This window comes from Micrasema longulum, unplaced genomic scaffold, assembly GCF_059751315.1.
Source record: "Micrasema longulum isolate JH-2025_06_02 unplaced genomic scaffold, ASM5975131v1 h1tg002175l, whole genome shotgun sequence".
NCBI classification, from domain to species: Eukaryota; Metazoa; Arthropoda; class Insecta; order Trichoptera; family Brachycentridae; genus Micrasema; species Micrasema longulum.
In genome coordinates this window covers 285,334-313,073 of record NW_028279340.1, presented here as the reverse complement: position 1 = coordinate 313,073, position 27,740 = coordinate 285,334, and the positions used below count along the sequence as shown (strand labels likewise).

General features: G+C 32.6%; 1 protein-coding gene and 3 non-coding genes across 4 annotated transcripts in view; 3 read left to right on the top strand and 1 right to left on the bottom strand.

The window, feature by feature from the left end:
- Positions 1–27,740, top strand: part of LOC148272846 (uncharacterized) — a 187,087-nt gene that overhangs the window by 39,507 nt on the left and 119,840 nt on the right. The gene's annotated exons all lie outside the window — the stretch shown is intronic.
- On the top strand, positions 2,552–2,623 carry TRNAD-GUC (transfer RNA aspartic acid (anticodon GUC)). Its single transcript has one exon. It is a non-coding gene; the product is annotated as a tRNA-Asp (tRNA).
- On the top strand, positions 2,710–2,781 carry TRNAQ-CUG (transfer RNA glutamine (anticodon CUG)). The gene has a single exon. It is a non-coding gene; the product is annotated as a tRNA-Gln (tRNA).
- On the bottom strand, positions 3,284–3,356 carry TRNAK-CUU (transfer RNA lysine (anticodon CUU)). Its single transcript has one exon. It is a non-coding gene; the product is annotated as a tRNA-Lys (tRNA).

Genomic DNA, 27,740 nt, shown 5'->3' with positions numbered 1-27,740 from the left:
TGGCAACATTACGGGGCCACTTCACGCATGCGCGCAGGCGGGATGTCGGGTAGAGAGGGGACTTTTCCAACAAACTTGGCTCTACGCGCCTTCTGGTATATTATAATTCTATGTTTGGTCCATTTTTCTGTTATGGAAGATTTATGGAATAAAACCATTGCGCATCAAGCGAGTGTCTCTCGTCGCTAGGGACTAACTTCCTAATTTTGTTTTACTCGCGGCTCTTATAATTTGATAATAGCATAATTACATTTGATTACAAACAAGACATTTCTACCATCTTCGCCTTACTGTCTTTTTCTTCATAGTTCATCAGCGATTCCGTAACAGATGTAACAGTGATAAACCATTAAGGATTTGATCTTTTTCCTTGAGAAAAACTGCGTAATACTCGCACTAAGCAGATGTTTAGACGCAAGGGTCACAAATTCTAAATAATATAGTAGGCAGTAATCAATTTTGCAACGTAACCTAAAACCCCCTGAACTTTACTGACTCAACCTTAGAGTATATACATGTAGACTCAACACTCAACAGCGCAGCGGTACACCACGTGATTGAAGATTGAGTACGAGTACGCCATAGGTACCTACTACCTACCGATATTTCATTTATCACTGATTTTGTAGAGCACTTCGTAGAATTCGAAGAAAGTAGGTATGTTTTATACTTTTTTTTTTAAAAAAATTTCGCGGTTTAAATATTTAGTAGTCATATTATAAATAAGTCCGAAGGTGTTAATCCACTGATGACGTATTGTACAAACAATAATACATTATTTATTTAAATTTGTTGCAACATAGATGGAAAACATTTTTGAGAAGGGAATATGGGGGTTTAGGCATTTACAGGGATTATGACCGGTCATTGGCTGGTTTAAGTGACCACTTTACACACTGTGTAACATTCACCATTCTGCCTGTGTTTGAACATCCCCATTTCCTTAACTATTCCATCTGTGGATTTTTATGAAGTACAAGAGCTGAAACCTTTATCATGTGGGTGAGATTCATCCGGCTGAACCAATACACCTACTAGGCAACGCCCGAAAACAATTTTCCAATTTGTATATTATTATTATTATGGATAACTTATATAGCGCCATTTTCGTAATAAAATACCTCAAGGGCGCTTAACATAGTGATTATATTGTTAAATTAATTTAATTGAAGATTTTAAATTTGTAATTTAATTAAAACAATTTATTTTGTTGTCACATGCTACGGATTTATTCAAATGATTAAATATACTTCTACTTTTACCAGGTAGTTAATTCAACAATGTTCTGAGTATGTCCAAATGCTTGCAGACTGGCTGGATTTTCTCCCTAGGGAGTTGTTTATATTTAAATTTGTTGCAACAGAGAGGGACCCACATGATAAAGGTTTCAGCTCTTTTACTTTACAAAAGTCAACAGATGGAAGAGTTGAGGAAATGTGGATTTTCAAACATAGGCAGAACGGTGAATGTTACACAGTGTGTAAAGTGGCCACTTAAACCAGCCAATAACAGGTCATAAGCCCTGTAAATGCCTAAACTTCCATATTCCCCTTCTCAAAAATGTTTTTCGTCTCTGTTGCAACAAATTTAAATACGAACAACTCCCTAGGGAGAAAATCGAGCCAGTCTGCAAGCATTTGGACATACTCAAAACATTGTTGAATACTACATTCACTCATTGATATATCATTCACTAAATTATTCTACATCACTCGAGTGAATCTAAATATTTTTTTCAAGAAACTTTAATAAAAAATACAACTTATTATTTACTACAATCATCTGTGCAAAGGGCATCACGTTAGTAAACCAATGCACAAAGCAACAAATACTTATAGATCATTAATCAAATTTGTTACCTAGGTACCAACCTTTAATAGGGCAAATAAGGTAAGATTTACGTTTTAGTCGCTAATGACTAAGAAATATTACAGAAAAAAACAAAGATTTTTGCATAATATTATAAAAAATGGTTAATATTATAACACGATAAAAATATAATATATAAAAATTCAAGAGAATCGACGAATTAAAAATTATACGCATAAAAAACTTCAAACTAGGTAATTTTAAACCTTTTAAATTTTTTGGTAAATGTATCCAAAGTAAAACAAGTTTATTGGATTATAATTCTACTTTATTTTTTTTAATATACAAAGGGTATATTGTGACGCGTTTCGTCTTGTTGGGACATTTTCAAATGAACTAACTTAAATATTTACAAAGTTTCCTTATATACCTACTAAAAATAATTGCTGTTTTATATTTGTGGATTTCTATACAAGCCAAAATAAGTAAAGTAAAAATTAAAAATCAATTAGGGTATACTGAGTATATTTTAGAGGAATATTTTGTTTATATATATTTTTTTAAATTAAATTTTATTAAATTATTATTTTTATTTTTTTATAATTCAAACAACTTTTCTATTTGGGATGCATTACTAAATTTTATATGGAATTCTACCAATCGTCAGCTTACACAATAAATAATTTTACACTATTCACAGTGTTACAAACTATATTGGCTATTTTTGAGCATGTAGTCAAGGTCCTCGGTAGTATAGTGGTCAGTATCCCCGCCTGTCACGCGGGAGACCGGGGTTCGATTCCCCGCCGGGGAGAATTTTTTATTTATTTTTAATCATAAAATTTTCCAAACCAGTATTAAAAATGTATTTATTAAATTATTTCTCCGCATTACCTACCTGGCCCCATGGTGTAACGGTTAGCACTCAGGACTCTGAATCCTGCGATCCGAGTTCAAATCTCGGTGGGACCTCAACGAGCTAAAAATGGTCTAGCACTTTTTTATAAATATTAATTCACGTGAATTCTCTATAATTCTTTTTTAGAATACATACTTTGTAGGTAGTAATAGTTCTGATTTTAATGTAATCAAAGTAATCATAATATATTATTATCACACCCCGAAGTACAAGATTAATACCACGCGTAAATATTGAAAACGTTTTCAGAATTTACACATTATTATATCAATGCAGTGCCCTGTGCACCTCTTTTTGCAAAACAGTGTTTGTAAAAAAAAATTGCGGAAAAGGGTAACAAATGTATTAAATGTTAACTAGAAGTTCTATTGTAAGAAAAAATAATACGAAAGTAAAATATCTTGTAAACTCATGTAATTTGAAAATTAAGGTCGATGAATTTGAAGCTATATATATATTTTAAACTAAATAATGCAATCTAATCACAAAATCTAGTTTTTTTAAAATAATGTTTGATTAAATTTAATAATGTTTTTAAAAACTAGCAAAAAAATTCGCCCAACGTGGGGCTCGAACCCACGACCCTGAGATTAAGAGTCTCATGCTCTACCGACTGAGCTAGCCGGGCAGGTATCAGAGGCGTCATAATTTTACATCTGGTACATCTTAACACTTACCTACTTCATTATTGAGCAAGTCCAATATACCTACCTAATTGCTCTATACTTTTGAATAACTTCTACTACTACCATCACGCCATTTCCCGTAGGGGTAGGCAGAGAGAATGGACCGCCACACACGTCTATCCTGGCATACATTCCTAGCTTCTTCCACATTCATACATCTTGTCGTACATGCCCTTCGGTTCAGTCTGCTTTTGACATGACCAGACTTAAGATTTTGGTTTATCTGATCATGCCACGTCTTCCTTGGTCGTCCTCGTCTCACGTTGCCGTTCATTTTCACCATATATACTTGTTTTACCATTCTTTCGTCGTCCATTCCTTCTTCGTGACCAAACCATCTTGGAGACCCTTTCTTAGTCTTATCGATTATACTTGACTCAGATTTACACTCTCGCCTGATTCTAACTAACTAACCATCACGCCATTTCCCCGGAGGGGTAGGCAGAGAGGATAGAACGCCACACCACTCTGTCCTGGCACACTTCCTTTGCTTCCTTCACATTCATACATCTTCTCATGCACGCACGTCGATTATTCCGACTTTTCACATGACCACTTTCAAGAATTTGTTGTACTTGATCATGCCATGTCTTTCTCGGCCTTCCTCGACTTCTACAACCAGACACATTCGCATCATAAATCTTTTTAGCCGTTCTTTCATCATTCATTCGCTCCACATGACCGAACCATCGCAAAAGACCTTTCTTAATTTTGTCGATAATGCTTAACTCAGCCTTGCATTCTGCTCTAATTTCGACATTAGGGCACCTATCATACATTGTTTTTCCGCACATTCGCCTGAGGGATCGCATTTCAACAGCATTCAGTCTACTTTCGTCCCTTTTTTTCCAACTCCATGCTTCGCTTCCATACATTAGGGTTGGTACCAGAACTCCATTATGAACTGCTAATTTAGCCTCTTGCGATAGACACTTATTTGCTACGACAGACTTTAAGGCACCATTAACTCTGTTACCGGCACTAACCCTCCTTTCAATATCCTTGTCCATATTTCCATCTCTAGTAAACATACTACCCAGATATACAAATTCTTCAACCTGTTTCAAACTATCTCCATTTACTACAATCTTACATTCAGTCATAGTTACATTTCTTTCAAAGACCATGACGTTCGACTTTTGCACATTCATTAGCAAATCACTCTCCTTGCACACTTCGTAAACCTTTGTAACCAAGGATTGCAGTTCCTCTTCGCTGTCAGCTAGGAGGACTGCGTCATCGGCGTACAGAAGGCAACTGACAGTTAGATTACTCATTTTCGCTCCCACATCCATACTTTTCAATTCTTTCATACATTTATTGTTAACTGTTTATTATTTACTATCTATATACATAAGAATGAATCGCCGTTATTAGTCCTCAAAAAACTCAAAAATAGCTTGACAGATTTACGTGCGGTTTTTTGCAAAATTTTCTAATTTACGTCCTCGAGATTTATAAATAAAAACGTAATCTTCAATATGTTGGGTGGAAAAAAGCTAGAAGCTTTTATGTGTTTTTGATCGATTTTCCAAGGTAGCATTCGACTAAAATGCATATATTGAAAAATTCGGAGGGTGTTGTTTTTTGTATATTAAAAACGTTTGTATTTAACGTTTACAAACATAAATTATTTTTAATGGATACTGAATGTTTTTTTTTACAATTTCTTAATTTCTATATTTATTTCTTTATTTATTTACATCTTTTATCAAAAATACAATTTAACGTTCACGTTGCCAAGCTAACAAGGGTACATACCCAGTTCCAAGCTAGGCAATTACATTCCAATATATGATAACAGTAAACAAATTAATAGAGAGCACAGACTAATACAAGATAAACTTACTCGTATACATATTTTGATACATATACATGTACACATACATATATATATATATACACAAATATACACATGTACATACAGACACACGTACATACACACATGCGCATACACTAACTTATTTTTAATGGATCTTCAGTAATGCTTAAATAAGTTTAACTGACATTTGATACATTTGCAAAAAAAATATATACTATATAGTCACTCCCCTTTATGTAGACAAGAATGTTTTTTTTTCTATATTCTTATAAAAATTGTATTTGGTAGTTATATTTTATACTTATATTTGTTATCTGAGTAAAATAAATAATAAATTAAAAAAATATTTAAAAATTATTTATTTACAGTTTTGGAATTCCACCATAAACAAGTTCCTAGGTACCAACTTACCAATGAAAAGTTACACCATATTTTTTACGATTATCCGAACGGTTTTTACGCGCTTTCACGACACAACTAAGCATTTTGGTTACGAATTAAATGTCAAGCTCACGCCGAAACCCGGCTAGCGATTAAAGAACGACTCAATACATGTAGGGTAAGACTGAGCGTTTGGGCATGAGTTAAGTGTCATATTTTTAGAGGGTTCCGGGTGCGTCTTTGAGTATAAGGAGGTAGATGGTTTTAATTAAGAACACCGAACCTGTTTCTATGGTTACATAAAACCATTATGAAGTAAAGTTTTGTAAGTATACTTAATAATGTTTAATCATAAGAGGAAACGCAGTCCGACTTTTCTTCGTACACACGTATTACCGTGTTTTTTCTCTGGATTATGAAACTAGAGCAGTGATTTTTTACACACTATAGATATTTACTATTGGCGTGTCTCGTTTTTACAAAAAATGTTTACTATGGGAACTAGACACAGTTTTATCTGATGTCTTCGGTCGCATGGTATACAAACAAATTTTGGAAAACGCGAAGCGAACTGATATAGAAATTTTATTCTGAAACTCTGTCTAAAAAAAAATAAAAAAATCGGTTGACTTTTAAGGTTCAGAAAACGGTACAGCGAAACGTTGATTTTTTCCATTCTAACAAAAGGTCTGACATGCAGTTTATTTATTTTTATATTTAAAAAAAATATTTTTTTAATTTTTATATTTGATAAAATGTTAATTATGTTTAATGTGTAACTTTTTCTTATTATATAGTATGTATAATGTAAAAGCCCCATGGGCGTCAACAGAAAGAAAAAAAAAGAAAAAATAAAGAAAAAAAAAAAATATATATATATACCTTATGATAAAAAATAAACGGGAATTTGGGAAAAAAACGGAAAATTTTAATTTTCAGTGTTTCCCCTTTAAAATACTCGCCATTTGCGACGATACGTTGATGTCGACGTTCAATTCAATTGTCAATGTACTTTTCATAGGCCTGCAAAGGTATGGCCTTTAGCTCTCGCAGCGAATTCTCTTTTATGTCATCAATCGTCTCAAAGCGCGTTCCTCTTAATAGCAATTTTAGTCTTGGGAAAATAAAAAAAGTCAGACGGGGCCTGTCTGGAGAATACGGTGCTTGGCTGATGAGATTATTAGAGTTTTCGGCCAAAACTCCGAAACAATCACCGCTGTATGAGACGGCGTTTTATCGTGTTGTAAAATCCACAAAATTGTCCTTCCACATTCTTTCAGTGTTTTTAGAACGAGGGGGGCAGTGACGCGTTTCTTACCCAAAACATCTCATTGATGAGATGCTCAATAACACAGGAAGCTTTCGGATTGGTACACATCGATTTTTCAACACGATTTGTTTAGCCGATTCGATATTTTCTTCGGTACTTGAAGTTGCTGGACGTCCAGTATGTTTATCATCATCTAAACATTCACGAACGTATTGAAACCTCTTATACCATTCGTATGCCCGTGTTTTTGACGTACACGATTCTCCAAAGTCTTTATTCAACATTCCCAATGATTCAACTCAACATTCCCAATTTGAGGCACGCTCGTTGTGCCAAATTTTTATCCAATGTAAAAATTGCCACATGGCAATTTTTGGACTCACTCAAACAGATGCTGACAGAATACTGAGCATTCTATCGCCGTCAAACTTTGACAGATTATCAAAAACAGTACTGTCAACGTAGCTTCAAAAAAATACCGATTGGCTAAACGCGGGCACTTCAAATTAGAAATTCCCGTTTATTTTTTATTATATGATATATACGAGTGTGTACTAAAATCTAGCAATAGCAATGCATTGCCGGGTTCAGCTTGTATGATATAATAATGGATTGCCAAAAACTTGATGGTTGCGTCATTTTGCAACTTGTGACAAACGTCCTGAACAATCAATGTTTTTATAATCTACTAAATATTTTTTGGGTACTTTCGTGAAACGATTTTCATAAAGTGGTGTTATTTAGTGCGCAAGCTACTGATATAGCCCGCCGAACAAAGGGAGTCGGAATATTTTATCAGCTTTTGCGTATAAAATCAGGGCCATAAACTCCCCAAGGAATGGGCCTGTCTAGATAGCGGCAATAAGCAGAGCTGAGCAAACACACAAACCACACAAGTTTGTATGACATTTTCTACACGTACTTTCCATTATTTACATTTCCCGATTTTGCTAGGAATCTTAAGTATATTCATCACAGAAAGAGGGGAACTATTTTTTCAACGACATTATATAAATTTGTAAAACAATATGTGCATACAGCATTATAATTCAATGGTAGTCCAGAAACCGCGTTCGCACATCAAACTGAATTCGACTAAACTTCTTATTAATTAGTAATTTTGCAGTTTGGCCATTAGGTACAGAGATAATGTACGTCGGCGTCGCTTAGTACGCAACTGCCGATTTAAATTCAGTTATGCCGTGTTGTGTCGTTCGCAAGTGTCAAATTACTTCTGGGATTAAAAGGGAATACGGTAGGATCACATTTCACGTGTAAGTAGCGAATTCACTAATAATATTATTTAAGAATTCGATTATTTTACCGTCTGTCAGATTGTTAAATAATACAAGATAGGCATTTTGTTAGTATTGCCAGTATAGTCGAACTTTTTACCCGGTTTTCGATTAATAAGCCCTAGTAAAATATTACACGGTACTAATTTACTTAATTACTAAACGGTTATTAATTTTTTTATTTACGTTTGCCTAATAAAAGTACCTGATTTTTTTTACAGTCAAGTCAGTAAAATATTTTTTGTAAAACGTAACATAACACAAAATCATCTTATAATTATCTTACGATCATATATTGTTTGCGGTTTGGCAACATTACGTGGCCACTTCACGCATGCGCGCAAGTGGGATGTCGTACAGGGAGGGGGGATTATTACTTGACTCACGGTAAAATAGTATAGACAATAAATTAGTCTATTTCAGTCTACTACGCGTTTTGCACGGCATTGTTCGCGCGGTAGCACTAATTTTTCGGAACCTAATTTCAAACTTTTGTTCCATGAAGCAGCAACTCTATTTAACTATAGCTCAGTGTACCAACTAACAATAAATAGTTTACAGTAATTTATTTATAAATTTGTGCAAACCACTTAAAAAATAATATAAAGTTCTAGTCCTGTCGACGTATAATTCTAAAGCCAAAGTCGTTTTTACAAATTTATAAATAAATAAGTGTAAAATAAACCACAAAGTGAATAAAGATATTTAATAATATGTGCTTTCTTAATAAAATTGTAAAATGTTGGAAAATATAAAAGTTTTACAAAGACTACAAATGATTATTAGTTTAAGTACCTATTTTATTATAAAAAAATAAAAAATGTATTTTGCGTGCTGATGATGCCGTGCTTCTTGCTAGCAACAAAGAGGACTAGCAATGAGAAAGTTAGGTGTTTTTATTATTTTATTAAATATTAGTTAATAGACTATTAAATAAGCCCATTTTACTATTTTTTTAAGAGTATTTTTATGTATCTTAATATCATCGCTATTATTTTTTAAAGTTTTGTAATTTTGAAATTACTCCGCCTGAGACGTCACAAGTTGTCTTCGGTGAGTTGTGCTGCTATTTAAAAGTAGAACCCCGTAGCTGTCCAAAAACACTAAACGTTGAAAAAAATGCTTACCCGTAAATCGGAAATCTATCACAACACATAACAACAGTATAATTGTTTGGTTATTGTTTACAAGAACGTGTGACCTTTCAAAGTAACTCATTTTTATTATTTTTTTCATATATAATAAAAATCAAAAAACTTTACAGTACAATTAAATAATGTCCTTATTTATTTTATTAAAGTTAATATGTGCAAGCCTTATCTCCCAATTTAAAAAAACAGCTGTTATCTTGAGATAATTAGGTTTTTTTTAATTTTCTGTATCTTTTGGTATGTTTTTTTTAGTATAAAATTTTGACCAATCTCTTCTTTTGACCAATCCGTTTTTTGGTTGGCTGGAAGATATTGCTTTCAGCAATAAGTCCGCCAACGTACTTATTCTTTGAACTTGAAGTTTAAAACAAATAAATAAATTATCTTATTTTCGCAGCATGTTTTTTTTTTATATCCGATTTCCTGTACTATTGAACTTCATCATTATTGGTAACAAAAGTCTACGAGGAAAGCGATTTGCTGATGAATATTTTTGAAAGAAATATAAGTAAGACTCAATGTGAGATCACTGTGAATAGGTATTATTAAGCAAGAGGAATATGCGTATCTGGAAAGTATGTTTACTAGGCATGGAAATACTGCTAACAATATTGAAAGGAGGGTAGGTAAATACCGGGAACTTAGTCGTTTGCAATGGAATCAAAAAAGAAACCAAAAAGTGTGTATCAGAAATACAAGTAATACAAAATAGATCTATAAGAAACAAATACGGTATACCAATGGAAACGCATGTCAAAGACATTTACAAACTTACTGACATTCTCCCATCTTTGGTCATACCGTATTATGAGATTGCAAAATCGGTGCTTCAAGGTGTAAATAAAGACTCTCTCACTAATATTGGCTATACCTTTAATCGTGACGTCCACCAGTATAATACGCGACAGAGTCAAAATATTCACGTACCTGGATCACGCACGACAAGGTATGGTCTAAGGTCTCTGCTGTACCTTGCTTGTAGCGAGTACAACAGGCTACCGGAGCCCTATAAAACGCCAAAAAATGACTGTATTCATTTAAAAAATTACTACTTGAGAAGGTATGTGAAAGGTGAAATTTAGTTTTGAGTTCTTTTTTTCCCTCAAATATTTCTTTCTTACAATATGTAAATATTTCATTCAAATTTTTATTATGGATTGTTTAAATTTATTTGTGTTATATATTTGCTTGCTATCTTATTTCAGTTTTATCTACATATTATTACTTGTAACTATATTATTATTATTACCATACCTTTATGTAAATATTATTCTTTCCCAAAATTAGTTTGTTGTAACTCCTGGGAGTACAAAAAAATAAAAAAATGTATGATTTAATAAATAAAAAAAATAAAAATCCTGGCGTCTACCCTAATGTATGGAAATCGTAGTATAGAATAGGAAAACTTGTATAAAATTTTTGATTCGTGGGTAGAAACTCTGCATTTTGTAAAGGTTTTTAGTTTTCATAATAAAATTTTAATTGTTCCCCTTTTTTCTCTAAAATACTTAATTATTCTAGAAGTTTACGTCTGTAAAAATCAAATTATTAGAGCGAGATGTCATCGCTAGAAAAGCCGTTTAAGGTATGGGTAAATCTTACCTTGGTCTGACGTAAATAACGTAACATGGGATGAAAGAAAGCAATAAATATTTCTAAAGTGTTTTGTGGAAAGACATACAAAATTGCGAACTTTTTTCGCCTAGACGGGACGCAGGACGCAGGACGCAGGACGAATCCTTTATAATATATTTCGGAGTCTTGTTTCGCGTCTTCGGGGATGCGAATGAATTTCCAAACACGTCATAAATACCCAAAAGAGACTTCGAAAGAACCCCTTGAGACTGAACGTACTAGTTTTCGACTATTCCGCGGAGTATCCCTAGAAAGACTATCCCTAATATGGAGAAGATTTGCAGTTCAGAATTTAGGATGTCGTACCGTTTGTGAAAAATGTGGCTAAACTATGTAGGTATATTTGAAACAAAACCTTTCTATTTGATTTGTTCTAAAATATGCAATACTGCTTACGAGCAAAGAAATGATTTTGCTACAGTCGTGTGTCTGCCGCAATAGAATTGTTAGTCGATGTATAAAGTACGTCATTTTATATACAAGTGAATAAAATATTTTCCGATAATTCCATATATTTATTTTGACAGAGGACAAAGTTATGGAATAAACCCGGATTCGGATTTTTGGAATGATTCCAACATATAAACGTTTACAAATTTTGATTGGTTTTCCTTATACCGTATTTACCATGGTATTTTAAAAGAAAACAAACATTGACATTTCAATACATAGACATGCCCTGAGCCCTCAAAAATTATGACACCTAACTCATGCCCAAACGCTCAGTCATGCCGAACGCGTATTGAGTCGTCATTCTTCGACATTCAGCTAGGCGTGACGTTTCGAAAAGAATCAAAAATGCCTACTTGTGTCATGAAAACGTGTAAAGACCTTACCGATAAACATCGTTAAAAGAATTGTGTAACTTTTCACGGGTAAATATTTGTTCATAAGTCATTAACAAAGCTTAAAACAATTAATATTCAAATATAAATATTATTTTTTGTAAACATCAAACCATGCCTAGCGGCGTAATTGCGAAGCTCTTCTTAGTTACAATGGTGCACTTATTGGGATAAGTTTTTAAAATATAATAAACGTCAGTTAATATTATCTTTTCGTTTCTAAAAATCCAGCGGAAAGAAATAAATGGGTCAAAATTATAAGGAATTTAAAGAAAGAACCTGATTGGGATCCTCAAAAGCGAATGTTGGTTAAAATACAAACTTTTAACAATTAGTATCCTTCAAATTGGTAGCATATTCATGGTCGTTGACCCGCGTGCGACGTCAGAGGTTCTCTTCCGCTTACTCTCGATCAGTTCTGCTCATTGGTCCATTCTTAGAAATCTTCCATAGCTCTCTTATCATTGGTTGATTAATATGAACTAGTGACGTCTTTTAAAGTAGTTCGTTTTTATTAAAATATTTTTTATTATTTTTTTCGTACATTTTTAAGAAACTTTGCCATGCTCCAACTTTTACCGCGCGCAAGAGAACATTTTGTTACACAAACATTGTATCCAATTACCCGTAGGGCTGAAGTTAGAACATTTTTAAAGAATTTCGGGTACCTTTTTATCGTCAGTATAATCAGGTTACCGACAAAAAAAACAGATGTAAAATCGATAAACCTGCGAAAACCATTCAGTGCGCCGATTACAATGGAAGGTTGACAAAGTTATTTTCTATTGTCTACACTACAACATAAAATCATCTTTGGAAACCTGTAATTGAACTAATCTAAAAATACGCTTTACAAAAATATTTCAGTTTTCACATAGAAAAATAAATTTAACGGTAGACAATTGAAGATAATTCTATTAAAATACCATTCCACTTGGGGCCCAGATTAATCACCACAAAGGCAATGATCATAGCCCACCTAAATTGTATCTTTAGTAACACGTTACAGAAGCGATTTAAGCTAATTTAAATGACAATTTTCATTATATTTATACAACTTATTTTTACCCGAAATGAGCTGAAATAATTCGAATAGGAGACAGACTGACTATGGATTGGGAGGTCGCGTGCTGTGAACTTCCTCGCGATAACGAAGTCAACCAACCACACGCCCACACTCCCACTAGCCCCCCATCCACTCACACATCCACATCCACACACCAAGCCCGCAAACTAACCTACTAACTTATCTCATTTGAAGCAATCGAATACTTTATAGCTATTTTTTTTCTTTACTTCCACAGAGTTTTAAAATAAGTCGCACATAGAACTTATTATAGAGGAAATATTATGTTTTATTTTATTTGGATAGTTAAAACTTCGAGTAGTGCCTGGATATTAGATTCGATGATATATAATTATCAAAATTTGCAAAAGGAAATTTTAAAAATCATCATTGCGCCGGCAATATACCCGTATATAAGTCACATTTGTACAGATTGTTAAGAAGATTAATAAAACAATGTAAGTTAAAGATCATCAAAATGATGGTTGTTTTTTTTTGAGATTTTTTTTATTAATAATAAAAAAGAAGAATATGTTTTTTTTAAATAACGATATTAATATTTAATTGTTATAAAGAACGTTTTTATTTAAAAAACAAAAATTCAAGTACGTGTTTTGAACTCAGAGTAATCATGCGCCAAGCTGTAGAGGAGCCCAACCGTAGGAAAACCATTCTATGACTATTGGGTATTAAGTTAGCTACAGTTCGCAGCAAAACAATGGGCCGTACTCAGGTCTAGAATTGCCAAATGGATAGTTAATTTGCATTGTAAATACTTTTAAATATGTACCTGTGTATTTATTATTGCAGGGTAATTCCAATTTATTTTTCTATTATTCGCCTATATTTATTTTATATAACTGAAAATACATGTGTGTGTTTATTTATTTATTCACATTATTCACAATATACTTATGTTACATTTATTGAGACATAAATCCCAACTCATTTCAACAAACTCAACATGGAACCAAAGTCATGTGTTGAGTTTGTTTGTTTGTACGTCACATCTCTGAAACGGCGAGTCGTAGCGGCCTGAAATTTGGACACGTCATTTTAGATGCAATTTCAAGGTTAACGTTGCTATTTTCAAGTAAAATTTTAATCGATCTCTACTCGATAAAAACTCAAATTTAAATGGATGCCTAGTGCGGCCCTGACATATTGCCCATAATCAACTGTCATTATCAACAGTAAACATACTTTAATTCACAAATTTATCCCCTAAATTGAGAAAACATAGTATCTGAAGTAAATATTTTGTTATAAGGAAAGTTTTTAAGCAACATAATTCACGTGTCGGGACAATAAATACCAAAAATCGATGTAAATCATGGGAAAATATTTGAAATCAATTACCTGTGAAAACTAACTCCTTAAACACCTTTGACGCTCCTACTGCTGCAACCAAACATACTGCAATTCACCATAGTCGATTTTTATTTATTATAACGTAAATATCCAAGTTATTTACAAACAAAGCCAACGACAGCGACAAAAGCATCCGATCGAACCGTTATTTTTATGTTGTCAAATAAAACAAAATGGCCACCAATCTGTTGCTAGTGATAGGGCTTCTCTATAGGTTCACGCATTATTACTCTGAGGTTTTGAACATAATTATTGTTTTTGTTTCTATTATTATGTATATCCATTTAAAAACATGGGAACAAGTTTAATGCAATATAATATATAAAACATATATTATGTATTACCAAAACTCTCAACCGAAAACCATTTAATATATTTATTAAATAAATTAAACGATGATGTAAAAATTCTGACCTCTATCGTCAGAAAAATACACTACATCAATTTTCATATGATTTCGCTTACCGCATTAGTCAAACTTAGTTTTCTTGGAATCTCATTATCGTAATAATTTTTTAACCGATAAATACATCGAAACATACTATAATATTTCTAAATATACCACGACAGGTAGAACATGGTCAATCAATACGATTTTTGTATCAAAGAAGGATAAATATTACTAGATGGTAGAGTAAAATTGGGTTGATTTTTCCGATGACCTTAGATGCGCAGTTATACTAATTTGGTTAAACTGTGACATTCGTTGCACATATTCATTAAATTAAAAAATAAGCGGTAATATGTAATTATAAACAAACTGTAGCAAATCGGCAAAATCCAGAACATTGGCAAGTTGACATTCGCTGAAAAATTATCCAAACGAAAGACACTACCCAATTTTACTTTCCGCTGTATTTACTTAAGATATTTGAAGTAATGTAGCATATTTGTTTATCAATTCACAGCATCATCTGTAAAAATACATGTAGATAAGTCAAATATTAAAAAATCAAATTCCATTCGTCGGTCACATGAATACCGGGTCGTGGTCCTGTGACTAGTGTCACAGACTCACGGATCAGAGATCCGAGGTTCGAACCCCACTCTAACATAACTTGATTTCCATTTTCTGATAGTGATTTATTTTTAACTCGTTAAAAATGGCCCCAAAAATTAGAATATTTTGGTCTGACACGAAAACGCAAAAAATTCTTCTACTAAATCGGGACTGCATATTTTTTTGGGATGATCCCTAAGAAACGTTTTTTTCTCTTTTGTTTATGTCTTCTGACATTTACAAAATACAAGACAAAAGTACTAATGCCATGTAAATTAAATTTTGGCGAAGATTTAATGCGGACGCAATCTGCTTTTCATAATAATAAACTATATTATTAATGAACTTGAAATATTGCGGGAAATAAGAAAGTTCAGTGCTACAGGAAATTGAATATAAAACTGATTTCTTACACGTGGTGAAAATTAGAGCCTTGAATTGCGCAGCGAAGTTTCTGGAAGATGTTAAAAAAATTTATAAAAACGCTTTTTATTCATTTTTAACTACTTTGAACTCCGTGGCCCTGTTATAGGTCCTGTGGGATATACAGATCTGGTGGCTTCTAAGAAGAATTTCAAGGCTTTTAAAAAGTTTTGTAATCATTATTATTATTATTATTTGACACTTTATATACATATACAATAAATATACATATAAGGGCGGGCATATTGCCTTAAGGCAATTTCTTCCTACCTACCCAAACCGTTCAGTTTGAGAAAATTATAAATACATGGACATATTGAATCTTACAATTTTATACAAAAATTAAAAGCAAAGATTAACAAAAATAAATATATATATATAAAAAAAACACTATACTTTGAAGAGAGGAGAGGGGATGGGAAGGAAAGAAGAAGGATAAAGGAACAATTTAAATATTTAGATAGTGACATTTCAATCTTGACTTAAATGTAAATAATGAAGGGGCGTCTCTAACATTAGTGGCTAGATTATTCCACAATCGAGCGGCTACTACTGTTAATCATTGATCATGTCCAATCAATTTAATCCCAGTCAGTGAAAAATTCAGTTCCCTCTCTTCTCAATCCAATGAAGTACATATTCTGTACTTCTGGATTACTTTCTTTCAGCACAAAGATGCTAAGGCTACTAGATTTCAGAGAGCTTCTTCGGGCAGCTTTTCTCGTTTGACAACGAGCAAATTTTCCGTGTATGTGGGCACCGCCAAGGAGACTTGTGTCCTCAGATGCGTTGTGCGGTATGTGGTGGGCAAGCTGCTACTTTGAACTACGTCACAAGTTCTTACTAATCAACCAATCAACTACAGCGTTGGATAGATTTTCGGTTTTCGGGAAGCCAACACACCGACGACAACTAGTGACGTCACGGGCGGAGTGATTTCAAGATTACATAACTTCAAAAAAACATTGCGATGAATATGCAATATTTGAAAATAAAGATAAGAAATTGGCTTAGTTTAATAGTCTATTAATATTTTTATTTTTTTAAAAATAGATTAGAGAGCGGTTTCCTAGGAAAACGGTGTTAAATGGTGTTGATAACACCGTTTTCCTAGAAAACCACACTCTAGTCACCTTTACGACGGCTGTCCACTGCATCACCGTTCACTACGGCCGTTAAAATACGGGCACCGCTGTCCTAGGAAACCCTAGCTTAAGAATTGGACTGTGACGGTCAATGAGGTGTAATTAAATAAATATAGCATTTCAATTGGTGGATAATTGCCTTCCGCGCCATTTTTCAGCGGATTTTCATCACGATCAGACGTGATGCCACGCAGGAATATGCCGTCGTATGTAACGAAAAAATTGTTTAATTGCATTTCGACTGAGAAAAACCAATCAGATATAATATCTAAGGTGTTATCAAATATTTGTATAAAAACACTTACCGACTTTTCTATGTCTACCGGTTTCGAGACGTATCCGTCTCTTCGTCAGGACACTGAGTAAACCAACATGCAAAACCCACTATACACCTTCACCATAGTTGTTGCACAAAAATATAAAACTAACACGACTTGCACTTTAATAAGCGCATGCACTAATTAGTTTATGAAAATATTATGTTGTTTGAGAATCGATGAAAAAAGTACAGGGGATGAAGGGAGGGGGTAAGCTTAAGCTTAATAATATGGAAATATTTCACATAAGGAAACTTGAAAAAATAATGTTTCTTTGATCAATAATCAAACAACCTTTTAATATAGTCCGTCATACGATGTTCCACTGTAATGGTCACCCTAAACCTATTAAGCTCACCCCCTCCCTCCACCCCCTCTACCTTTTTTCAACTATTTCTTAAACAACATGAAATATTTTTATAATTTATTCAATGCATGTTTGTCCTAATCAGTGCATGTGCTTATTATGCATGCCGTGATGGTTTTATATTTTTGTGCAACAACTATGGTGAAGGTGGATAGTGGGTTTTGCATGTTGGTTTAATTGGTGTCCTGACGAAAAGACGGGTACGTCTCAAAACCAGTGGATATAGAGAAGTCGATAAGTTGATATATTTAAATATTTAATAACATTTAGTAAAATGTTTGACCACAAAGTTAATGCTTTAAATATTAATAAGATACAATATCGTTTCATTTGTAAAAACAATCCAATTTACGAAATAAGCGGATAGTTTGTTTTTTTTTTATAAAATTCTTCTGTACGTGTGATGTCACTGAATTCCTCCTAAACAGCTTCACCGATTTACGTGAGGTTTTCAGAGAAATGTAGATATTTACGCTGCCCGTGTTCGTAGATATTAAAATCTTCAATCTAATGAGTAAAAAGGAAATTAAGAGCATAAATGTTTTAATTATAGACCTACAAGGGTTGCATTCGAGGTGATTTCAATGTCAAAAGTCTCTTAGATCATTTATCGAAAATTCGAATTTTTCAAGATTTTGCGTTTGCTGAACCAGCTAATAGCAGGCAAGCCAACGTTCAGGCAGGACGATGTCTGTCGGGTTCACTAGTATCATACAATAAAGCACATTAAAAAAAAATACAGCCGCTAACGAGCGTTTTATCAATGGTAACGAGATACAAAAAAACAAATATAAATTTAGGAAATAGGCATATATTTTTCGTACCTTAATGATTGTGGGTGTATCGTATGATCTTATTTAATATTGTTAAGGGCAACGTAATATTTAGTATATCTAAGATGTAGCTTGCATAGGAATAACGTGGCACATTTTATCTGTAATTTGTAAATGAATATGTATATAACAAATGCATTACTTAAAAATTGAACTATTTTTCCGAAAATTAGACCTCAGATTAAACGGGGACATTTGAACGACATTATCTTAAAAATAAGAAATATTATTTAACATGATATATAAATATCCGTTTTATGTGAAATAAAATTTGTTTTATATTTTAAATTCAAAGTTCATTAATTCAATTACTCTTATTAAATGACCCTTTGCTTATCTACTCTGTTGTATCAATCAATGTTTCCGCGTGCACAATTTTTTTTGTTGTAAAATTAACAGATTCAACATTTCCCATCAAGCAACATTACCCGGCGACTTCACGAATGCACGCAGCTAAAGTAAAGCGGAGTGGGGGAATTATTGGACACAGTCCGATGTATTCAAATATGATTCTACGCTCCTTCTGGACTATTCTTAATTCTATGCATAAAACCTTCATATTTTTTTTAATTGACAATAATAGGGGAATGAAGAATACTTAAACAGATTGTTTGCATGTAAATTAAATGATCACCCATGAAATAATTAATTCCGTGTATTATAATAACGTACCCAATGGGGTGGGGGTCATGCTTAGCCAATTCGTACATAGAGTTATTAAATATTTCGCCTTGCAAAATGAATTTAATTGAATTTGCTGTGTCTAACAAGTGGCAATTAGCATAACAATAAATATTTTAAAATGTCAAATATAAGATCGCTTCATACGTAAGTTAGTGATTTCGATTTTTATTTATTTATTTTGAAAAGAAAATGTACAATAGTGTGTGTATCTATACTTTAAAAAAGTACTTATTTTTTTTATGGAATTGGTGTAATGTCATTAAATTTTAACGGAAAAAGCCGCAAACTTCCCCAATGTCTTTACAAATGGGAGCGCGGGTTATTTATTTATACTTTATTAAGTTAGTTCATAATATCTTAAAAACTAATATAAACTTTTAATAATAATACAATTTTTTTATCAAAATTTCTCAATAACATATTTTTTCAAATTAATTGGAAATATTTTGATTATATTTCCTTTATTTCTTCAGGTAACTCATTGTCCAGCTTCAATCCCTTGTACGAGTTTTGAGATTCTGTTTTTCTCCTCATTGGTAATCTTATCTTTTTTTTTACCCCTTGTTTCATATGTATGACATTGTTGGTTAAATTTTATTATTGTTTTTATTTTATTCAACCCCTTAATTTTTTTAAGCATAAAAAATTGCTACATTATATTTAATTTGTTGCTTTACTGTAAGCAAGACAATTTCTTTGTGCATTCTTTCTACATTAGAGTATATATTTCTTTTGAGTATAATCCTCATCGCCTTATTTTGAAGAATTTGTATATTTTTAATTTCACTGTCATTACATAAAAAAATAATGGAAGAAAAGTAATTTATATGTGGACATATTATTGTTTTATATATAAAAATCATACCTTTTATATCTATTGCATTTCGTAATCTTCCCATAAATGTTTTTTTTTTGTTACATATTGAGAATGTGTTTTGAAATTCAAATATCTATCCAAGTAGACCCCGAGATACTTTATTTTGTTCACAGAATTTATATTCAAATTATCAATTATTGTAACCCTGGGGTATTATTTTTTCCCAATATTAATATATTTTGTTTTTGATATATTTAATTTTAATTTATTCACTTTCCTAAATCGTAATTAATCTTATTTATCACTGTATCATAATTATCTCCTAATATGTAAACTAGTGCATCATCTGCAAAAAGTTGGATTTTACATGATTGAACAAGTCCATCAATATAAATATTTGGAATGCAGGCTAAGTGATAAAGGGTATGCCTCACAATATATCAAAGTCAGAATAGAGATGGCGCGAGGCTGCTTTTTCAGAATGCGTGTCGTTCTTTGCAGTAGAGACTTTAATTTAGAATTTCGAATGCGCATTGTACGATGTTACGTCTTCTCAGTACTTTTTTACGGCGTCGAAACGTGGACACTCACCCGAGACACTTCAAAAAAGATTTTGAAATGTGGTGCTACAGAAGGGTATTTAAGATCTCCTGGGTGGACAGAGTCCGAAACGATGGCGTTCTCCGATGGATGAAGAAAGATAAAGAGGTACTGAGGACCATGAAGAAAAGAAAACTTGAGTACTTTGGGCACGTGATGAGAGGTAAAAAACATAAGATTGTATAAGTCATTCTACAGTAAAGGATTGAAGGAAGACGCAGAGCAGGTAGAAGGCACATCTCTTGGCTAATGAACTTACGTGCATGGTTCCATTGCAGCACTCAGTCCTTATTCAGGGCAGCTGCCAACAAAGTAAGAATTGCTGCGATGATTTTCAAACTCCACCAGGAAGAAAAAAAATAAGAAGAAGAAAAGTGTATCCTATGCGGTATTAGATCTGAATACACGTAGATTTAAAGTAAAATGAACTATGCCATGGTTTTATGTAAAACTGTAACTAAATACTGCGTTGGTACCTTGGTTGCTTTTAAGGTCAATCGATCTTTTTTCGCACTTTATGAATACGGCCAGCTCAACTCACTTTAATTCCAAAACGTCCTAAATACTGTGAGCCAGTGAGCCATGGTTTGTATGTATACGTATACACACACAGCTAGACTGCTAGACTATACAGACACACAAACAAATATTCTGACCAGCCATTTCGTGCAGACACGCAAACTGATTGCGTGCGGTCAAGTCCAATACTTCATATAGTCGGCCTAACTTGTAAATCTCGTAAATCCCAAACTCACTTTTGTTCGGGGAATAGTAAAAACAGTTTTCAGCGAAGTTTTTTTGTAAATACAACAGCATACGAATATACAAGTACACACATACAGATTATTTGAAGTCCTAATGAAAAACGCCAAAATATTTTTTTTTACAATTTGTGGACTTACGAGTTTTACTAGTTAGGGTGACGATATGTTCACAAACAGATTTGCTAAACAGATAATATTTATGTATATTAGAAGATTACGTAACACTGACGTTTTCTTATTAAAAAATATATATTTAAACCGGTATAGATAATAAAAATGAAATGTATATACAATATTAATGATAGTAAATATTAATATTAAACCACTCACCAACTTTTTATGTATACCGGTTTCGAACCGTACCCGTATCTTCGTCAGGACACTCACTACACTAACATGTAAATGCTAAAATACACTATCACCTTTACCATCACCGTAGTATACATGGTATTTACGAAAAAAATCATAAATTACATGCAGAGTTTAACAGGATGCAAACACCACCATGTCTGAACATGCACTAAAATTAGTTTAGTAATAAGTCGGTAAGTGGTTAAATACTAATATTTACTAACATTAATTGATATTACTCCGTCCGTGACTTTACAAGTTCTCGTTGTAGAGTTCGGCTGATCGGTGAGATGGCTTCCTGGAAACCGGAAATCTATCACAACTTCGTATCACTGGTTGCTTCGGAAGAACTTGTGAAGAACTTCAAAGCATTTTAATGAATTTTTTCACGTGTTTTCGAGAAACTTCGCCATGTAATTAAATGCTCTATTTTTTACCGCTTAAAAGAAAACATTTTTTATATCTTATTTCCCGTACCAATAAACTTTCTCATTATGAATAGTAAATACTAGATGCATTTCCGTGTTCAGGGTGATAAATAATACCGTTCTGTGTGTGAAATAGAACCAGAACCCTGGACGAGCGTTTTCGATTCAATGGCTACCCTCAGGTAAAATTCCCGAAAAATGAAATAAAGTATAGTGTTGTAGTGGTTGGTATATTTGCCAACCGTGTTTGAAGTCCCTGGTTTGATCCCTGGCAGGGTTAACGTAAAATATTTGTTCTTAGGTGGTTTACTACAATATTTCACTATCCCTGGGTTGGCTCCTGAAGCGTAAGACTGATCACCTTACCTCAATGTAATAGATGATCGATGTACGCTACATTATTGGTGTACTTATACAGCGCCCAAAGCACCATTGCGTGCGGAAAGGGAAACAATGATGGAGATGGTTTTAGATACACATTTGCATGAGTTTGATTATTGAAAATGATAATAACGAAAAAATTTGCGATATGTTTCGCTGAAAGGGGCTAGTTTTTTTAAAGACTAAAAATCTTTATACTGAATTGGTTTTTCAATATAAACAACGCAACGGCGAGAATTTTAACCCCATTTTTTTTATTGTACCCCTGGCACAACGTTAAAATATTTTTTTACTCACTTGATAGTTGAAAATACATTTTTTTGTTTTATTCGAAGCATAGAATTAAGAATTCTATAATTCAAAGTTTATTAGCAGTTAAGAATTAAAAAATATGGTAAAGCAGTTATAACTTAATGCTGTTTTAGTTCATGCAAAATAATGAAATTATATTATGTATCCTATAGGACAGCGTTCCCACGCACCGGTCCGTTAAGATTTTCTGCCGGCCCGCTGAAAAAATTGTCACCCATTTTAAAATTCCTGAACGAAAAAAGGGTCATTTGTTATTTCTGTTCCTGTTATAATATCTGTACTTTAAGCTGAAAGGCTGGAAGTCACATTTTTTTGCAAAATTGAGTTATGAATGTCGTTTTGTTCATATATTCAGATTCTAATAATGCTAAAAACATTGGAGTCCTCCGGTATACCACTACTGAAATAGCTTGTTCTAAAACACCAGTAGTGCAGTAATAATATTCATGCTTTCAACAAAATTCAACGGTTTGTTGGTATTGAAGTTGTGGATACCGAATAAATTCCACACTTTTTATAACAAACTACCTCTGACGCAGCGAGGTATTTTGCTCAAGATTAAGTCTTATTGTCATAATCAACCATACTTAACCATTATGTCATTTCTTTTGTCGTTAGTTTAATTATTTTACTTTGCTTTTTTTCACATACTGTTTACTTTCAATTACTGTGTTATTGCTATTTATATGATGTCATTAAATTTATATTTACCTGTTATTTTCATAAATAATTAATGGCACGCAATTTAATGTTTTTGTCTTTATAAAGTTTTATAAATAGGTTGTTTTTCATTCAATATTCTACATTAATTTTTATACTAAAGTCCGAGGAGGAATTAGGGCGCGGGCCGGGCGGTTAGAATAAAAAACATTAAAGTCCCATAGTTATTTGACTGTCCATATTTTAAATGTGTTTTTCTTAAATATTTTTATCAAAAGCCTATAAATCCAAAAAAAAAACAAATAATTGTGTTTTTATTAAGAGAGATACATTTGAAACCTTTTTGAAACAGTTTTACAACTTCAAACCGCTCTCCCGAAAAATTTACCAAATGTGACTTCCAGCATTTCAGCTTTAAGGTACAGATATAATATTAAAAACTAATTCACAAAACACTGCATAAGTTAATGAACCTGCGTTACCGGTCCGCAATTTGCTTTTCCTATTTTCACCGGTCCGCAGACTTAAAAAGGTTGGGAAACGCTGCCGTTACATACATTTCCGAAAAGGGGGTTAAACTATTATTTTACTATGCTTTTTACTAACAATGATCTGGGTACGTTCAAATCGTTGTAGATAATTCTGATTTTAAATAATTCTGGATCTTAATTTCTCTAAATCTCTTAATGTTTTATTTTATTTTATTTTATTTTATTTATTTACTTAAGTTAGTTAATATTACATTGTATATTAACTAATATATTTACAATTATAACAAATACTTATTAAATATTTCTTACATAACTACATTATTACAATAAACATAACATATTTTTTTTAAATCCGTAAGTTTTCTTTCATTCTTCATACTTTCAGGCATCTCATCATACAGTTTTAACCCTTTATACATTAAGCTATTTTGTGATTTTGTTTTTTTCTTAAGTGGTAGTCTTATCCTATTTCTATTTCTTGTCCTATATTTATGTACATTTCTATTTAATATAATTTCACTTATAAAATACTTTGGCATGAGATTATTAAACACTTTATATATAAATACAAATACATTATACAATAGTCTTTTCTTTATTCCTATCCAGTTCAATTGTTTTCTCATTTTTTCAACACTATTATATTTGCTTTTTTTTCAGTATAATTCTCATTGCTCTATTTTGTAGTATTTCAAACTTGTTTATGTCTCCCTCGTTAGCTAAATATAATATAGTAGAGCAATAGTCCCAATGAGGGGCAATTATTGTTTTGTATATAAGTTCTGCACTCTTTTTATTTATTTTTTTTCGAATTCTTCCTAGGAAGAAAATCTTTTTTGAAATTTTCTTATGTATATATTCAAAGTGTGATGTTAAATTTTATGTTTTAATGCAAATTATTTTGCATAAGCAACTGCAATGTTAGTTCTTTAAAAAATAACAATATATATTTTTTAATTTTTCGAATTAGATATTAATCCAAGTTGAATTTATCAACAAACGCCTACTGATTTTAACAGTTTTTTTTTTTTTTTTTTAATTATTTATTCTTTCCAGATTTAAAGTTTTATGTATCGTGTGATCGAGTTAACCTGCTAAATTTATTGCAACAGAGAGGGAAAACGTTTTTGAGAAGGGAATATAGAAGTCTAAGTGGCCACTTAAACCAGCCAATGGAAACTCATAAGCCTACTAAATGCCTAGACTTAAATACTCCCTTCTTTAAAATCTTTTCCCTCTGGGTTGCAATTAATTTAGATGTAGATCTAGATCTAGACATCCCAGGGAGGAAATCCAGCCTATCTGCACACATTTGGACATATACTCGAAATATTGATGAACTAAGCTTTATTTGGTTTACCAATGCAGGCACTATGCACCACTGGGTGAAAAGGATGATGATGATATTTCAAATATGTTTATTTCTACAAATCAATTGAGTTATGTATTCACCGCTTCAATAAATACGCCGGTTTGTGGTCAAATTAGAAATGTATATTTTTATTTAGTTTCTACACCGCATAGTTACAAAACAGAAAAGAAGTCATATTATTACGTAATTATCATTACGTCATAAATGTCTGTTTTAAGTATTTTTCGTGTCCGGGCGGATGAATAATAAAGTAGTTTTCCGTTCATTTTCGACTCCACGGCATTTCTCGAGAAAAAATCCGGAAAAGGGAAATAGACTGGAGATAAGTCCGCCTTGTTGCGAAGTAGTGCCTGAGGTCCCGGGTTCGATTCCTAGCATAGTCGCCATAATACATTTTTTGTTTAAAGGGAGTTTGTAAGATTACAAGATTACAATCGGAGATGCAGAAGCCATACCTTCACTATGGCGGTATAGTTGATAATTTCTCCCGAGTGATTATGAAGATACGCTGTCGACCTGAGTTTGCGAATACCATCATCAATAATGTTTTTCTATTTGTTGATTTTAGCGATTAAAAAGAAAGAGTTGAAACCATTATTTATGTAGGTGAGATTCATCTGATTATGTTTATATTTAGACCATTTTTAGTTTAATAATTAATAAGTATGCCCAAATGTTTGTATAAAAGTACAAGGGTTCAAATTCTGATGGGAAGTAAAAATTTATCTTCAATTTTATCTACAAAGTCAAAATAATTTTTCTGAATTGAAAAATATAATATGGACGAATGGACAGCGAAAGAACGGCTAAGAATATTTACAATGCGAATGTTGATGAATGCAGAAATAGAGGTAGACCGAGAAAGACATGGCATGACTAAATCCAACAAATACTTGAAGATGGGCATGTCAAAAGTCGGAATGTATAAATGTAGAAGATGCGAGATCTGTATGCAAAGATAGAGTGATGTGGCGTTCTATCCTCTCTGCCTACCCTTACGGGGAAATGGCGTGATGGTTTGTTGTTGTTGAAAAATATAATATATTTGCAATTTTTTTTCTATACATGTTAAATTACCGGTTACCGATGAAGATACTTTGAATTTCAATACAAATATACACACTTTCGTACATAAATATCGATATTAGTTCATACCGTCTCAGTATATACCGATGAAAATAGCCGTTCATAATCGCGGCCCCGATAATATATTATATTCGGACATACTAGAAATATTGTTTGAATTGACTTGTAAAACCATTTCAGTACGTAGATCCATCGAAAAGTTATCACGTGTTTTGATAAAACCTGTAAAAGTTAGATTAATCTCTCTTTTCCACGTTTCGGCCCGATGGAAAGGAATTGCGATGTTTCCGGCTGATAATAAAAAAGTGTTCTCCATTTACTGGGCAGCGGAGTAATACGGCTACCCGGCACCGCCAGCGGCACGGGGTAGTATGGTGATCGGTCTTGGGGAAGGATTGGGAAGTATCAACGGTATGGGGTAGTGATAATAGCATTAGCATTAGCATTTTAATTTGACAATACCGATAGCTACTATTTTAATATTTAGAGTATGTCCAAATATTTGTATTCGTAAATTTGTATAGATAATTCGTCAGAGTTCGGTATCTCAAAAAAAGGAAGAGATAACATTGACAGATATCTCAATCAAGATAAGAGTATCTCAACCAAGATGGAAAATGAATTTATTTATTTATAAATTCATATCAAAATCACATACCTACATAGATGTATACATATATATTTCACATCATATTATTGTAAAATTTTATTTATTTTATAATAAATTACAAATATCATCAAAAGTATACTAATAACACTTGGCGTTACACTTCCACTACATGTCCTGTCAAGTAGTCCAGTACTAGGTACTTAGTAGCTCTCGGGAAGTTGGCGCGGGTGCACGTTTCGCCCGAGTCGTTAGCGATACCCGATGTTTTTTTCATGTTTTCAGCAGTTAGATTTGAAATATTATCATCTTTGAATTTAATTATGGTTAATTAAAGCCATTCCCTATAAATATTCCATTTTTCCCCTTTTAAATCTCTTATTTTTTTAATGTGTAGTGACTAAACAGCACCGTAACGCGCGGGTGTTTTTAGAACAGTAAGGGAAAGGTTAATATTATACAGTTGATACATGACATAGGATATGTGGAGCTCGACGTGGTCTTTTTTGGCATTATTCATTAGTTGAAGGAATCGGCATGATGCTTCTTGTTGAGATTACAATCATAATGAAACTTATACCTACTGAATTTCATTGGAGTATTTTGTAATAAACTTTTGTTCAAAAGTTGTATTAAAATTGTATATAATATCAGTACATATATCGCGAAGTTATTAATAATGCTATTTGAGTTGATTTGATAGAATTTTGGTAATAATCTTCTGTTGTCAACTGCTGAAGCAGAGATATGATGTTTACAGAACCGCAGAAAAATAGCCTAATAGATATTTATTTATTTGTTTGACGAACTTATGCAGTTCATTTTAACACTGGTAAATACAATTTCTTATAA